This window comes from Octopus bimaculoides, unplaced genomic scaffold (assembly GCF_001194135.2).
Source record: "Octopus bimaculoides isolate UCB-OBI-ISO-001 unplaced genomic scaffold, ASM119413v2 Scaffold_59277, whole genome shotgun sequence".
Classification (NCBI taxonomy): Eukaryota; Metazoa; Mollusca; class Cephalopoda; order Octopoda; family Octopodidae; genus Octopus; species Octopus bimaculoides.
In genome coordinates this window covers 1-7,531 of record NW_026329986.1, presented here as the reverse complement: position 1 = coordinate 7,531, position 7,531 = coordinate 1, and the positions used below count along the sequence as shown (strand labels likewise).

General features: G+C 33.4%; 1 long non-coding RNA gene across 2 annotated transcripts; it reads right to left on the bottom strand.

Annotated features, from left to right (window-relative positions):
- Positions 1-907: 907 nt before the first annotated feature.
- LOC128251397 (uncharacterized) lies at positions 908-2,526 on the bottom strand. Of its 2 annotated transcripts, XR_008267111.1 has the most exons (3): positions 2,045-2,059; positions 1,488-1,854; positions 908-952 (listed from the first exon to the last, which is right to left on the bottom strand). It is a non-coding gene; the product is annotated as an uncharacterized LOC128251397 (long non-coding RNA). The 2 variants fall into 2 exon arrangements; XR_008267110.1 differs by having other exon boundaries at positions 1,488-2,526.
- Positions 2,527-7,531: the final 5,005 nt, after the last annotated feature.

Here is a 7,531-nt window from a genome sequence, read left to right as displayed (position 1 = left end):
CACACTCCCCCTCCCCCCACACACATGTATAGACCTATATATATGCAAAATATGATATATTATAAAATGGTAGAATCTTAAATCTTCAGAAATACTATTTCTTTTAATGAAAATAATACACCATTATAATACTGAAATAATACTGTAACATGTGTAATCCATTGAAATAGCAGGGTATTTCTCTTCTTCGATTCTCATCTAGAAATCTCAGTTGCTGATAACTTTTATAACGCCCATCAGGAAATGGCACGCAGAGAGTGAATTAAAAAATAAAAAAAAAAACTCATTCGCAGCTTTTGACAGTTGCGAATAGAAAAATGAATGCTCCCTTGTTGTTCGTAAAATATGTTCCTATGACAGTTTTGGTGTAGTTTTCTTCTTTCTCCTTTTATAGAGCCGATTTTGGGTAGGGCTTTAGTTGAACGTGTAATTTATACTACGTTCTACCAAGAAATATCATCAGTTAGATAAATTAATTTCTTTTTCGTCTCAGCCAAATACAGAAAATAAACTAAATAAATTACTGGCAGCTGATTTAAAAGGATAAATAATTCTGATTAAAAATAAAACGTGGGAACATTTTGCCCAAGTAGTTTTTTTTTTTTTTAGTTATTTTTAACATGAGAGTTGACAATTGTCTTTTAGTGGGGTTTTTTTTCCCGATCTTCTTTAGATTATTAAAAACGGAGAAATAAAGATATGGTGAAGAATGAGAGAGATTAGAATAAGATATTGAGAAACTAAGAGTAAGGATATAGAATAAGGAGAGAGCGAGAGAGAGAGAGAGAGAGAGAGAGAGAGAGAGAGACTAGTTGATAGACTTTCCTAAATATATTACATATAAAATGGAAACATTTTTGAGAGAATATCTGAAGGAAGAATTTAGAATACGGTTGTAGTACTTACAGAATTAACGGTACTGTGTGATATAACGATGAGTAGCAGGAGGTACCTAAAGTTGAAGAAAGACAAACGAGAATGAATATTTTTCACCTCTTTTGTTATATTTCTCTCATCATCAGTATTATCATCTTCCTTTAATTATTAATTACATTTTTAATAATTACGTTATCCTCACCCTTAACCCTGTTACCACCATCATCATCATCATCAACATCATCTATATTACTGCAACTGACGGCATCAATCCCACCTTCTTTTTCAATGACAATAGAAACTTTGTATATCTGTATGATGCTGATGATAATAATGATGGAGATGAAGCTGATGAGGATGATGAGAATAATGATAATAATGATGGTGTTGATAATGATGAAAATGTTGAATATGTCAGGGATCGGGAAGATGAGGAAAATGATGAGGAAGAAAAGAGTGATATTGATTGTGGTATGGTGAAGATGATGCAAACGATGATGATGGTGGTTTACGCAGAGTGCTGAAGATAATAAATTAAATCCTTAAAAAAAAAAGATGCATATATATAATTTTAAAACTATATTTTCAATGTATGAAGTAAAAGAACTTACCCTGAAAGTAATAATTTGTTAATTTGGTAATACATTTTGGCAGCTCTCTAATAACATCGGAGATTTCAGCAGTTCTCACACTAAATATTTGATGTAAAAGATTGCCGTCTTCACTTAACTTTAATCTCAAATTCTTCCACTTGCACACCACCGTGGGTAGCAAAGTGGAAAAATGGCACCTACAAGATTCAGCTAGGCTTGTAAAAGTAACAGCTTTTACCACTCGCTACTTTCAGCCATAGATTCACTCACCTCAAGAAAACTACTTCAGTATGCCTCTCTTAGTTACTGCAAGTCCGCTGATTTAATTGATGGGCGGAGCTACAAGAAACCCCCGGCTTTGCTAAAAGACAGCTGCTAAGCAAAGCTACGAAAAATAACCAAAAAACAAAAAACAACAGGTTACCAAACTTCACTCAAAAATTCATTAAGAAACTAAATTATTTAAAAATATAAAAATTTTATGAAACTAAAGTTGGATATGTAGGTTTGCAGAAAGAAAATTATTCATTGTTAACTATAATATTTTACATCTTAATAAAATATTTGTGTATTACCACTGGACTTGTATCATTTCCTTCTTGTCTGTCAGGAAGATTTAAAAGGATGAATGAATGAATTTTATATTCGTTGATTTAATGTTATTTTAGCAACATATGCCAGTAGGAATGACCTTCATTTACTGTAGAAAAACTCGTTTTTCTTATGTATGTATGTTAACCAATTGATGTGACTGACGCAACAAAAATAAACAAAACTTAATTTTGATAAATTATTTGAATAATATAATTCTAATATATTGATTTGTTAAATATCCATGTAACTATTTAAAATTAGTTACATTTAGTAATAAATATTAAATTGTATAATATAGCAAAAGAAATAAATAAAACAATAAGCGCCGTTCCGAAGGTGGTGGGCGGAGCCAAGGAGCGACGGAGGAGTCGCCGAATTGCTTCTCATCGTTTACGATGTATCAGCCTCCGTTTTGAGACAACATGGAGGTGTGTATCTGATGTACGTCTCGAGCTTTGGCAAAAGAAACTTTCTCAAGGTTTGCGGCTAAGACTTTTCTTTTCTGGATGATGTTAAATATTAACTTCGAAGAAAGGATAGATACTTTTTTAATCAATTTATAAACAAAATTGTAATGGACGGAAAGCCTTTAGCCAAGTGTGTTGCTTTCAGCATTTTGCTAATTTTACTAGCGGTGCGATTTGAGAAAACAGAAGCGGTAAGTTCTGCCAAACTTTTCATCTTCCTCTCTTCTGTCCTCATGTTCTTCTTCAATGGTGTCTTTCGCAAAAGAATTGGTCTTTTAGTCATTATGTGTCGAGAAATTATCGTAATATTATATGAATATTTCAAGAGTACCGTTTTTCGTTTTATAAATGTCAATAAATTTCTTTACAGCATGATTTTTTAGTTTAAGTTAATTTAATCGTAGATATATCGATACATTTGTAGAGATAACTATTCGCAGCGATATCTATTCAGAGTGATATGGATTAGTTTTCTATATAAAGTCATTTTATGCTTCAATTATTGATTTATAAAGCAATTAGAGAACTTTAAAAATATAATAAAACAAAACTATTTTCCTATTCAATGATAAAAGCGTAATTCTTTTGTGAAAAATATCTTAAAAAGTTTCTTCGAGTTTATAAACAAATGTATAACGTAGCAAGCATTCGAAAACTGATCAATGTAAATTAACTCATTCATTAATTTATTGCTTAAAGTATGTGGAAGTAATACGGGTTGATATCTGGTCATTTAGATTAGCCATGCACGACATTTAAAATGTCGTCTGCAATTTTAGACATTCTTTATTCAATTTTTGAACTATTAAATTCGCCAATAAGTAGAAAATATCAAAGAAGAAAGGGAAAATAGAAGACACAAATACATTAAAGTATATCGCAAAATTAAAAAAAAAAATCTTAACATTTAAAACAGTCAGATGTGAAGAAGGATGGTGGTGGTGGTGGGGGCACCAAGGGAGCGATCATTATTTGAGAAAAGAACAGCAAGTGGTATTCTGAGAAAATATTTTTCTGGAACAGCAAAAATTAAAACAATAAGATATGTAAATAAATTTTTTTCTGCTATGAATTTGATTTACATTTAATTATTAATTATTCCTTTCATATTTTAATTTTTGTATCCTTCCTTACATCGTCTTTTCTCCTATACACCATATAAAAGAAAAATATTTTTTTATGTAATTTAAAAAAGATATTTTTTTATATAATCTAATAAAATTTCAATGGATAAGGAGACTCCTGGTGGGAAATAAATTTCCATTTAGATTAAAAGCAAAAGCTCTTAATTAGTAGTATGAAAGTGAAGTTTCAATCAGACATTTTCGGTTCAATTATTCAATTTGTAATGTATGTATATTCCACACACATGCACAAACACTCATACAAACATACATAGTCATATGCATATACACACATATAAGCATGCATTCATGTTCAAATACAAGCATACATATATGTATACAAACACAAAAATTGTATACGTTAACCAGCTCTAACTGTTGGGTACTAATACGAATACCTAAAATGGTCACAGGACTAATTTTTACAAATTTTAGTTGAAATACAATTTTTATTAGTAATATTCTTCAGAAAATGAAATAATTTTTATTATCAATAATATATATATATATATATATATATATATATATATGTTTATATTTCTGTATATATACATATTTGTATATGCATCTGTGTGTGTGTGTGTGTGTGTATATATATATATATATATATATATTCACACACACATACATATTGATGCAAGCATGGCTGAATAGTTAAGAAGTTTACATTGCATCTCCAAGGTCCCCAAATTTGATTGCATTGAGGATATATGTGTCTATGGATCTGTGGAATACTCAGCCAATTAGCACACTAATTCAGCAAATAGGATGGCTACTTGATTGGGTGCTCACATATCAAAATCAACATACATGTATATATATATATATATATATATATAAATGCATGCATACGTACATAGATACATACATACATACCTATGTATATGTGTGTGTATATGTATATATATCATCATCATCATCATCATCGTTTAACGTCCGCTTTCCATGCTAGCATGGGTTGGACGATTTGACTGAGGACTGGTGAAACCGGATGGCAACACCAGGCTATATATATATATATATATATATGATGGACTTGTATGTGTGTGTGTGTGTGTATATATATATATATATATATATATATATATATATGCATACGAGATTTTTATTAGTTAATTTGGTAGGGCACCCAACACTGAAAGGCTATTTTAAAGTTTTATGTGATTGAAATACAGTTTGAATTTTTGTAGATTGACATTTTGGAAGATGTGTGGGTTGGAGAGAGTTCCAGAGGGCTGCAGTTCTTAGGAAGTGCTTAGTTAGGGGGTTGGAGGGTGAGAGACTGATGTGATGATAGAGGAAGAGAAGTGAGTACATCAAGTGGGTTTGGATGGCGTATTACATGTCTGGCAGATAGAGAGAGAGAAGGGGGGGTGAAGGAAGGCTAATGGCTGTGACGTATTGGTGAGTCTAGGCTTGATTACGAGTTAAATTACATTTTTTTTTTTCATTTAAAGCAGAATGTGTGTGGCAGCTGTACTATCTCAGACGTGTGGGAGTGTACTTGTCTTGAGGTGGGTCAGCAACCTTACAGACTGAAAGTATTTCTGGGTCTGAAAGTGTCTTTGAGATACAGTCTTGCCTCCCACTGTCCCTGCCACACACATGTGCACACCGCATAAGCAAAACTGGTGCATATCTATGTGAAATAGTACTCAATATTTTAATAATGTTGTTAGGTGGAGTGGAGAATAATATGTATTGAAAGTTGCATTGTCACAGATCACTGACTGAACTGAGATCTGCTGTTTTTACTATTTTGACCCGTGAAAATACATCTTTGAATAAAAATCATGAAGTGGGCTGTAATATTATGGACAAAAAAGGCTGGCCCATGAATTGTTGCAGCTGTGATACAAGTTGAAGTCTGACACACACACACACACACACACACACACACACACGCGCACAGACAGACAGACACACATTCACACACACACACACACACACACACATCCATCTTTGTTTTAATGTCCTATTTTTGATGTTTGCTTGGGTCAGGTGGAATTTCTTGAGATGACAGATTTTCCAATCAACCCTAATCTTTTTCCAAGCAAGGTAATGTTTCTCCATGGCCAAACATGTTTTCATGGTAGATTGGAAATGGAGGACTATGACGCTCATTCACAAATGACGTCAAGACAAGAAGACAGTAACACATGCATGCATGCATGTATGTGCGCACACACGCAAAACAGGCTTCTTTCAGTTTCTGTCTACTAAATTCACACGCAATAATCTTTGGAATTTTAGTAGAAGACACTCACTCAAAATGCTGTGCAGTGGGACTGAAACCAAAACTATGTGGTTAGGTAGCAAACTTCTTCCCACACAGCCATACCACATGAAATAGCATCCATCACTTCTAAATGAATGTTTTTAGGTACCTATTAGATGCCTATATACTGACAAGCAGGCACAGAACCATTTTGTGCCATCCACTCTCAAATCAACAGAACATCCATAATATAACAGCAGTAGGTAGATAGGGCTGCATCAACCCTTGGCTGCTATTCTCTTTAAAGCTGAGTGAGCAACAGCAGTGCAAAATAAAAGTGTCATGGGTAAGGAGACAACTTGCTACCGGATTGACAAATTGAACTCGGGACATTACAACTGTAAGCTGAATACAATGACAACTATGTTATATAATCACTTCGTCTATAAGCATTTTATGTCCACTTTTCAATGCTAATATAAGTTGGACAGTTTTTCTGAGGAAATCTTTTATAAGCAGAAGTCTTTCCTATTGACAGCATCCTGAAATGTAATATACTGAGATTATATTCACACACAGTCACGCACATATGCACACGCACATGCATACACAAACACACACAAGAAACCACACAGTGTGTGAGTGTGTGTATTTATATATTGGGTTGGCAACTAAGTTCCAACGGTTTTTTAAAATTAGAATTTTTAAAAGGTTTAATAAAAAAAAACAAACTAATTAATCAACAGTGTATTCACCCTTGTTGCTACAACTTCTTCCCAACATTCAACAAGATTTTCAATACCTCGTTGGTAGAAATCACCCAGTTTCGACTCAAAAAATTGATCCAACCAAGCGCTCAATTCTGCATCAGTTTTGAACGAAACTCCACACATAGCATTTGAAAGAGATCGAAAGAGATGGAAATCTGTTGGTGCCAAATCAGGAGAGTACGGCGGGTGTGGCAGCACTTCCCAGCCATGTGTTTGAATGGCTTCCTTGGTCATACTGGTGATATGAAAGTGGGCGTTGTCTTGCAGCAGAAAATGATGCTGATTAGGTCTTTTCTCTTGAATAGACATGTTGAGTTATTCCATCTGTTAAACATAGAGTTCCGCATTGACCGTTTGGTTCCGTTCAAGCAATTCATAATGGATAATCCCTTCCCAGTCCTACCATACACACAACATTGTTTTACACGGATGAAAATCTTGTTTCACACGCAGTGTTGCGTGTTTACTGTGGTTAAGCCATTCCTTACGCTGCTTCATATTGATGTACAGGCACCATTTCTCATCACCAGTAATGATGCGATAAAGAAATCGTTGCTTGCATCCATGAGTTGAGCAGTGACAAACAAGCAAACCAGCGAAGATTGTGGCTCGGTGATTTTTGTTGTTGTCACTTAAAACATGCGGAACCTATGCTCCATACTTCAAAACATTTCCCATCGAATGAAAATGCTTCTCTATAGCATTTCGTTTTCTCTGCGAGTTCCCTTGTCATTTGACGAGAATTTTCATGCAAAAGATGGTTTAATCGCTGTTCAATTACACTGACAGAACGAGGTGTATATATGTATATATATGTATGTATGTACACGTATATATATGTATATATATAAATATATATATACGTATATATATATATATATATATATAT